Here is a 7,246-nt window from a genome sequence, read left to right on the forward strand (position 1 = left end):
CTTCTTCACAAGTTGGTGCAATGAGGTCATTGGGAGGAGAACAATGGTTGAAGAAAGAAAGCCTTTTGCTTCAGTCTGTTCAACGGGGTCCTGTTACTCCCTCTGGTCCCAATCCATGCACTTACATCCCTGGTCGGAGCAAGGGCATTTGCCACTAGCAAGCCATGTTGCCATGCACACTCTAACTCTGTTGCGGGTGTTGCTGTGGCTTTCTATGCTATTGAAGTTCTTGACCAAGATTAGAGGCGCTCATAACTGTTTTCACAATTAATGTTTAGCAAAATATATAGGAGACCATGGTGAACTTAAAGTTCTTGTGGCCTTTGCTTTATTTATGTAAAATTTTCTTTTTCTTGCTTGGAAACAACCATGTCAAGTAAGTTTGGTTGTGAACCAATGTAACTAATGTAAACTTCAAAATACTTTGAAATATTTTGATCATTATTTAATAAATATAATTAACGCTTATTTACTTTTTCTTTTTCTTTTTCTTTTTTTTCATTTTTGAACAAGTGGGGAATGGAGATTGATTGCCTAGTTCTTTCCACGTGAAGAATCCGTGTTCAATTATAAAATTAATTGTTTCCAATATTTTATGCATTGCGTACATGGTTGTTACTTTGGAGAGAGAGAGAGAGATAGAGTTTGTTTGCATACATGGTTATTTTCTTTTCTTGATTTTATTAACTTTTGTAGAGCTTTGACGTGATGTCGTATCAATTTGAAGCATCGTTCCATCCAAGTAGAATTTTCCCTTATGTAATCTTATCGCAATTTCTTCAGCACTGATTATTTTTTAGTAATGTTGAAACATATATAACTTTTTTTCACAACATTTTTGATAGCGGAAGTTGTGATTGAAGTGATTGTGGACACCACAAGCGAGCGGATTTAGGAGATACGTTCTCATTTCATTTGTTGTTGGATGCATGATATGATTTTATCTATGATTCTTGAAGGATTGAAATCAGGATTTCATCTTGCGGGGTCCAAGTATGAAAAAACAAATTACACCATTTACAAATAAGACATATACCAAAATTGAAAATTAAGTTAATACATGAAAATTCAAACTAGCATATATTTAGTTTTAACAATATTATATAAAAAATATAGGACATAAAAATAAATGTTTCTTAATTAATACATTTATGATTGTATCAAGGCTCAAAACTAGTCGAGATTCAAAATCAAAGTCTCTAATATAATTAATCCTGCTTACTTAGAGTACGAGCAAAATAATTATAATTCTACTTCTTGTTTAAATATAAGAATACAAATTATATACACAACATACTACAATTGGTGGAATATAAAGTGGTACACAAAATATTGGGACAAAGAATTTATATTCAAAGTGGAACATAAAAAATAAGACAAAGGATTTCTATTAAAAATATAGTAACATTTGTTTTTTTATTGATAGTCAATGATTTAGCTTATTATTTAGATACCATTTAATGGGTTTATTGTAATATTTTTAAAAATGCTTAATAATGAAGCTGTAGCCATCAAAAGATTTTCATTAGATATAACGTAAGTTTGTGCTTTGACTCATTCTGGTTTAGCTTATTATTTAGATACCATTTAATGGGTTTATTGTAATATTTTTAAATATGCTTAATAATGAAGCTGTAGCCATCAAAAGATTTTCATTAGATATAACGTAAGTTTGTGCTTTGACTCATTCTTTTTTCTCTGTCCCTTCTTTATTTTTTTCTTTATATTTTTCCATAGAGTTTAAATTCTGTCCGGATGTGGCGTAAACCAAGGGGTTTACGCCACCAATAATATAACGCCACGTCAACACCTAATTAAAAATCTCATTAAAATATGAAAAAAAAAAAAAAACCAACAAAACAATGAACTTTCTGTGTTGATATTAGCAATGGTGATGTCATCGGAGGCACAAAGAAGTGAAGAAGTCACAACCAACAGCAATTTTTTTTTTTTTTTTTTTGGAAAATGAATATTCATTCATAAAAGAAAGAAACGTTAGAGCCAAAAACAAAGCAAGAGGAAAGAACAGAGGAAGAGCAGGACACAAGCACCAAAAGAGAAAATGAACAAAGACACTAGCCAAGAGGACTGGAGATTTGAGAAGCTGGGTTGGAACAACTCCAGAGATAGTTAATGACCTGCTATGTACAAAGACACCATGAGCAGGTCAATGATTTGGTCATCTCTCTTCCTCCTTCTAAATTTTATTTTACCAAACCTTAAAAACAAAAACAAACCCCACAAGGCCACAACCACAATAGACCAAGAACCCAGGTTCCAAAACACATATGCAAAAGCAAAATCTTCAAAATTTAATCACCTACAAACAGCGGAGACACCAAATCCTTGTCTTCCCCCACCAAAATCCACACCTTTATTCCATATGCAAATCTTGAGCCAAACCCACAAACTTGCACATAACCCAGATGGGATATATATCTTAAAAAGATTGTACTTTGGATAATGAAAATTGGGAAAAAGAAAAAATAAATCGAGAAAAAGGAAACTTAGGTCAGTAGTGACTTCTCTAGAGGCTTTTGGGCAGCATCTCCGACGGCAGGGGCTGTGTCTTAGCTGGCTTGGAGGTTTGGTTGGTTCTGACTTTTGAGGAAGATACAATTTTGGTATATAAATTTTTAGAGGCAAGATTATGTGTGATAAGTTTTATTCTTTAGTTTGCAGTCAGCTGATGTGGCGCATTATGATTGATGGGCGTAAAACTGGGGTTTTACGCCCCATCCGGACAGAATTTAAACTCTTTTCCATATATATTATCATAATATCATAGCTATGTCTCACATTTTCTATATCTTATTAGAGTTATGTTTTATCTTTTCTAATAGCTAAATTGCTGTAAATGTAGGATCATATTTGGCTTTACAAATACTTTAGCCGAACTCAGTTATCTGTCACGCCCCAAACCCAAAAGGACCCAAAGCATGAGAAAAACATCTCAAAGGTACCTGTAGATTTTGTTCCTTTCGACAATTCAATCCAAATAAAATTGTATCAAGTACCAACATCAAGAATTATCATAATAATTCTATTAAATATACTCCAAAAGTAAGTCAAAACTCTATGCAATAAATACAATGACCATTGGTCACAAAAGAATGAAGGTCTGAATAAAATAATTACATAACATCAACTTGTCCCATTAGTGAAAATAAAGTCATAATCACTATTAGATACAAAAGAATTGAATCAAGCCTACTCTAAGTTATACATCATCATTTATCTTCATCACAAAAGTCAGCCTCCATCAGCAACTAACCTAACTACTGCTAGCCACCAAAAAGCTGTCTCAAAATGATAGTTGCCTACTCTGAAAAAGTTTGTAAAATAATAGAATGAGACAAAACCCAATAAGTAGCATAATTAATGGGGATAAGGGAAATGCAAGTTTCACGATAATAACAATTTACAAATCATGTTTTAGTTTGGGAATTTCCAAATAATTTTTACAAAACCATTTCCAAAAATAAATAAAATGACAGGTCACAAAGCTTCTCAAAATGCTCTCATGAAATTACATATATAATATTCCTCAATATATCTCAACATGAAACTACGTACTATACACTGTGAGCAATAACAACACCATTCCAAAACCAGAAAATCTAACCCAAGGCCACATGACAATCGACGACACAAAGCCAGAACTCATCACCGACACAAAGCCGGAACTCATAACCATCACAAAGATGGGAGCTAAGATACCAATGTCACACAGACTATAGTATCTAGTTGGGTAATCACATGTCATGGCCTAAGGGTAAAACATAAAGAGCTCACAGTTTACAGGAATTCAAAACACAGTTTAAATTTCAAGTAGTTTCACAAAAACCTTTGAAATATCCAAAATATTCACAAAGTTCTCAAAGCCTTCAAACTCATTTCTTGTCAAGAAGATTTTGTATCAATTTTCCCAAATATCAAAGCATCTTTAATTTTGCAAATAATGCAATAAGAAATAAAACCCACTCTCAAGAATTTAATCAAAGATGCTACTCTTTTCCATGCTAACAAATCATGCATTTCCCCATATGCATTGCCAAATATGATGTCATTTTTTATAAATAGTCATATACAATAAGGTCACAACACAATACTTTTTAAGAAAATATAATCCCACAAATAATTTTCCAAAATGTGTTTGACCCAAAAATGACGTTTATGCAACATGATTATTTTGCAAAAATATCCCATTAAAAAACTACTTACCTTGTAACCTGCAAAAACCTAATTTTCCAAGCTCCAAATAAAATTAATTAAAACCTAAACAATACCAAGCAAACCTATCACAATAAGCAAAAAGCTTGAAATAGTATCTAGCTATATATTAGGAATTGCCAAATAAGCACTATATTAAGTAGGCCTAGACTTAATATTTTTCACTTCCAAAGTTCCTCAACCAATTACTTTACAAGGCATAAACTCCCATTATATTCATAAATCATTCAAAGTATTATCTCTAACATCAAAACCTCAATAATTTATGAGTAGTTTTCACAAGATTTTCACAACATCAGACCCATGACATCAAAATCACAATATCCTTTAAAACAAACAATTTAAATCTTTACTAGCTCCAAATAAACTATAAAAATTATATTCACCATTTATTTCACATGATATATCTCAAAACCCTTAAATTTTCACCATTCACAAACCTTAGTTAGCCACCACTAGTAAGACCATAAACCCACTCATCAAATTAGTCGACCAAATCAAAAATCCATATACAAAATTACAAGAATATCACCCAAGAAGATCATAAATCTCAAGAACATCATTATTAAAGCTTGGGTAAAAATAACCTCAAACAAGAACAAAATACCAATAAAAAGAGATTAGAAATTTTACCTCAAACAACTTATGTGAAGGTGTGATGTTCTTAAGGGTTTTCCAGTGATCTTGCCGAAAAAAACATGGTGGAGGTGATGAGGAGTGTACTGGAGGGAGAGTGAGGGAGAGGAGTGTTTGAATGTGTGTTGTGTAGAGTGAAAAAGATAAAGAAAGGAAGAATTGTGTGAGATATGTGGTGGGGGAGGATGGGTTAGGTGGGGGCACGTGTGGGCCTTAAAAATCTGACATCCTCTCTCTTTTTTTTTTTTTTTTTTTTTAATTTTTTTTTTATTGGGCGGGGCTGTTACATTATCAGTCCATTTCCAAGGCCTATTAATGTTCTGATTTTGTTGGATTTCCTGTATACTGTATACTAATCGTTTAGCCACAAAATGGGTTTCAAAAGTACAGAATGTCAATTTCTTTTTCTTATTTTTGCTAATCGTATGCGAGGGGTTTAATTTCAACACGTATACGTGGAAATATGAAAGGAAGAACAAGAATGAGAGTGTGTACGTGGGAGAGTGAGGGAGAGGAGCGTGTGTATGTGTGTTGTGTTTAGTGAAAATGAAAAAGAAAAAGAAAGGAAGAACAAAAATGAGAGTGACCGGCCAACTATAGAAAAGAGAGAATTGTGTGAGATATGTGGTGGGGGAGGATGGGTTAGGTGGGGCATGTGTGGGCCTTAAAAATCTGACTTCCTCTCTTCTCTTCTTCTTCTTCTTCTTCTTCTTCTTCTTCTTCTTCTTTTTTTTTTTTTTTTTTTTTTTTTTTTTTTTTTTTCTATTGGGCTGGGCTGTTACATTATCAGCCCATTTCCAAGGCCTATTGATGTTCTGATTTTGTTGGATTTCCTGTATAATAATCGTTTAGCCACAAAATGGGTTTCGAAAGTACAGACTGTCAATTTCTTTTTCTTATTTTTGCTAATCGTATGCGAGGGGTTTAATTTCAACTCGTATACGTGGAAATATGAAAGTATACCTACGAAAGAGGGCATTTACTGAATTTGATCCATTCCAACTCAGTTCAACCTTCAAACCGTGGCTAAGTCAAACAAAGGAAACCATAGTAAAACGTTGTGGCCATTATATAGTCAATGTTTACCCAAAGGAAAAACATAGAGAAACAAACCATATACTATATAAGTAGCTCTTCTCCACCTTTCTGAAGCCATCTTAAAAAACTTACTTCTTTCCAAAGTACCTTAATTAGCTCAAAACAAAGAATATAGACAAACTTTCCTTCATAATATTTTGTTGTTGTTGTTGTTGTTGTTGTTTTTACGAAGATGGGTTTCTCTCACGTCTGGAAAATTGTTTTGACAGTTCTGCTTATTGTTCCCATTTTATTTGCTTCTCCACAAGTTGGTGCAACAAGGCCATTGGAAGGAGAACAATGGTTGAAGAAAGAAAGCCTTTTGCTTCAGTCTTTTCAACGGGGTCCTGTCACTCCCTCTGGTCCCAATCCATGCACTAACATCCCTGGTCGGAACAAGGGCATTTGCCCCTAGCGGCTTTCTCTGCCATCAAAACTCTTGACCAAGATTAGAGTTCATGACTATATTCACATTTAATATTCAGCAAAATATATAGGAGATAACCATGGTGAACTTAAAGTTCATGTGGCTCCTTAATTTATTTATGTAAAATTTCCTTTTTATTGCTTGGGGAACAACCATATCAAGTAAGTTTGGTTGTGAACCCCCATGTAACTAATGTAAACTTCACAATACATTGAATAATATTGATTCATTATTTTATTTATAATTAAGGGTTTTTTTTTTTTTTTTTGAACAAGCGGGGGATGGGGATTGCCTAGTTCTTCATATATGAAGAATCCGGGGTTCATATATATAAAATTATTCTGTTTCCAATATTTTATGCATCAGTTGAATACATAACTATTACTTTGGAGAAAGAGAGAGAGAAAAAGATTTTATGTAAACAACTTGCAAGTTTAATAATTTTCGTTAGAAAAGAATACATACTTTACGTTGAAAAGAATTAATAAACAATAACAATGTAAAGAAAAGGTGGCTTGTATTGTCCCATGTTATTGTCAAACTATTGACCCACAACAAAATTTATCAGTTGAAATGCTTTCTTTAAAACCACAAATTTCAAGGCTATTTAGCATGACGTAAAACATCCTCAAGACAAATATTTTCTCTGTTTTTGAGCGGGCAACAATGTAAAATCTTGGTCAAACCAAAAAATTATCAAGCAATATATTTTATGCTGAAACAAATGGAGCCTTAATTGGCTTAATTGGCTTAATAGGCTTTGCAGTAACTCATTCATAATTAGGAGAATGACAAACTTCATCTTTGATTTTCTTTTGAAATATTTGGTAGAATTTTATTTCAAATAGGCAAGAAATGAGTGGATAATGTGTA

At 32.9% G+C, this 7,246-nt stretch overlaps 1 long non-coding RNA gene across 1 annotated transcript; it reads right to left on the bottom strand.

Moving 5' to 3' along the window:
- Positions 1-3,022: 3,022 nt before the first annotated feature.
- Positions 3,023-4,993, bottom strand: LOC126702038 (uncharacterized). Its single transcript, XR_007647638.1, has 2 exons — positions 4,867-4,993; positions 3,023-3,325 (listed from the first exon to the last, which is right to left on the bottom strand). It is a non-coding gene; the product is annotated as an uncharacterized LOC126702038 (long non-coding RNA).
- Positions 4,994-7,246: the final 2,253 nt, after the last annotated feature.

The sequence above is a fragment of the Quercus robur genome, chromosome 10, assembly GCF_932294415.1.
Source record: "Quercus robur chromosome 10, dhQueRobu3.1, whole genome shotgun sequence".
In the NCBI taxonomy this organism is placed as follows: domain Eukaryota; kingdom Viridiplantae; phylum Streptophyta; class Magnoliopsida; order Fagales; family Fagaceae; genus Quercus; species Quercus robur.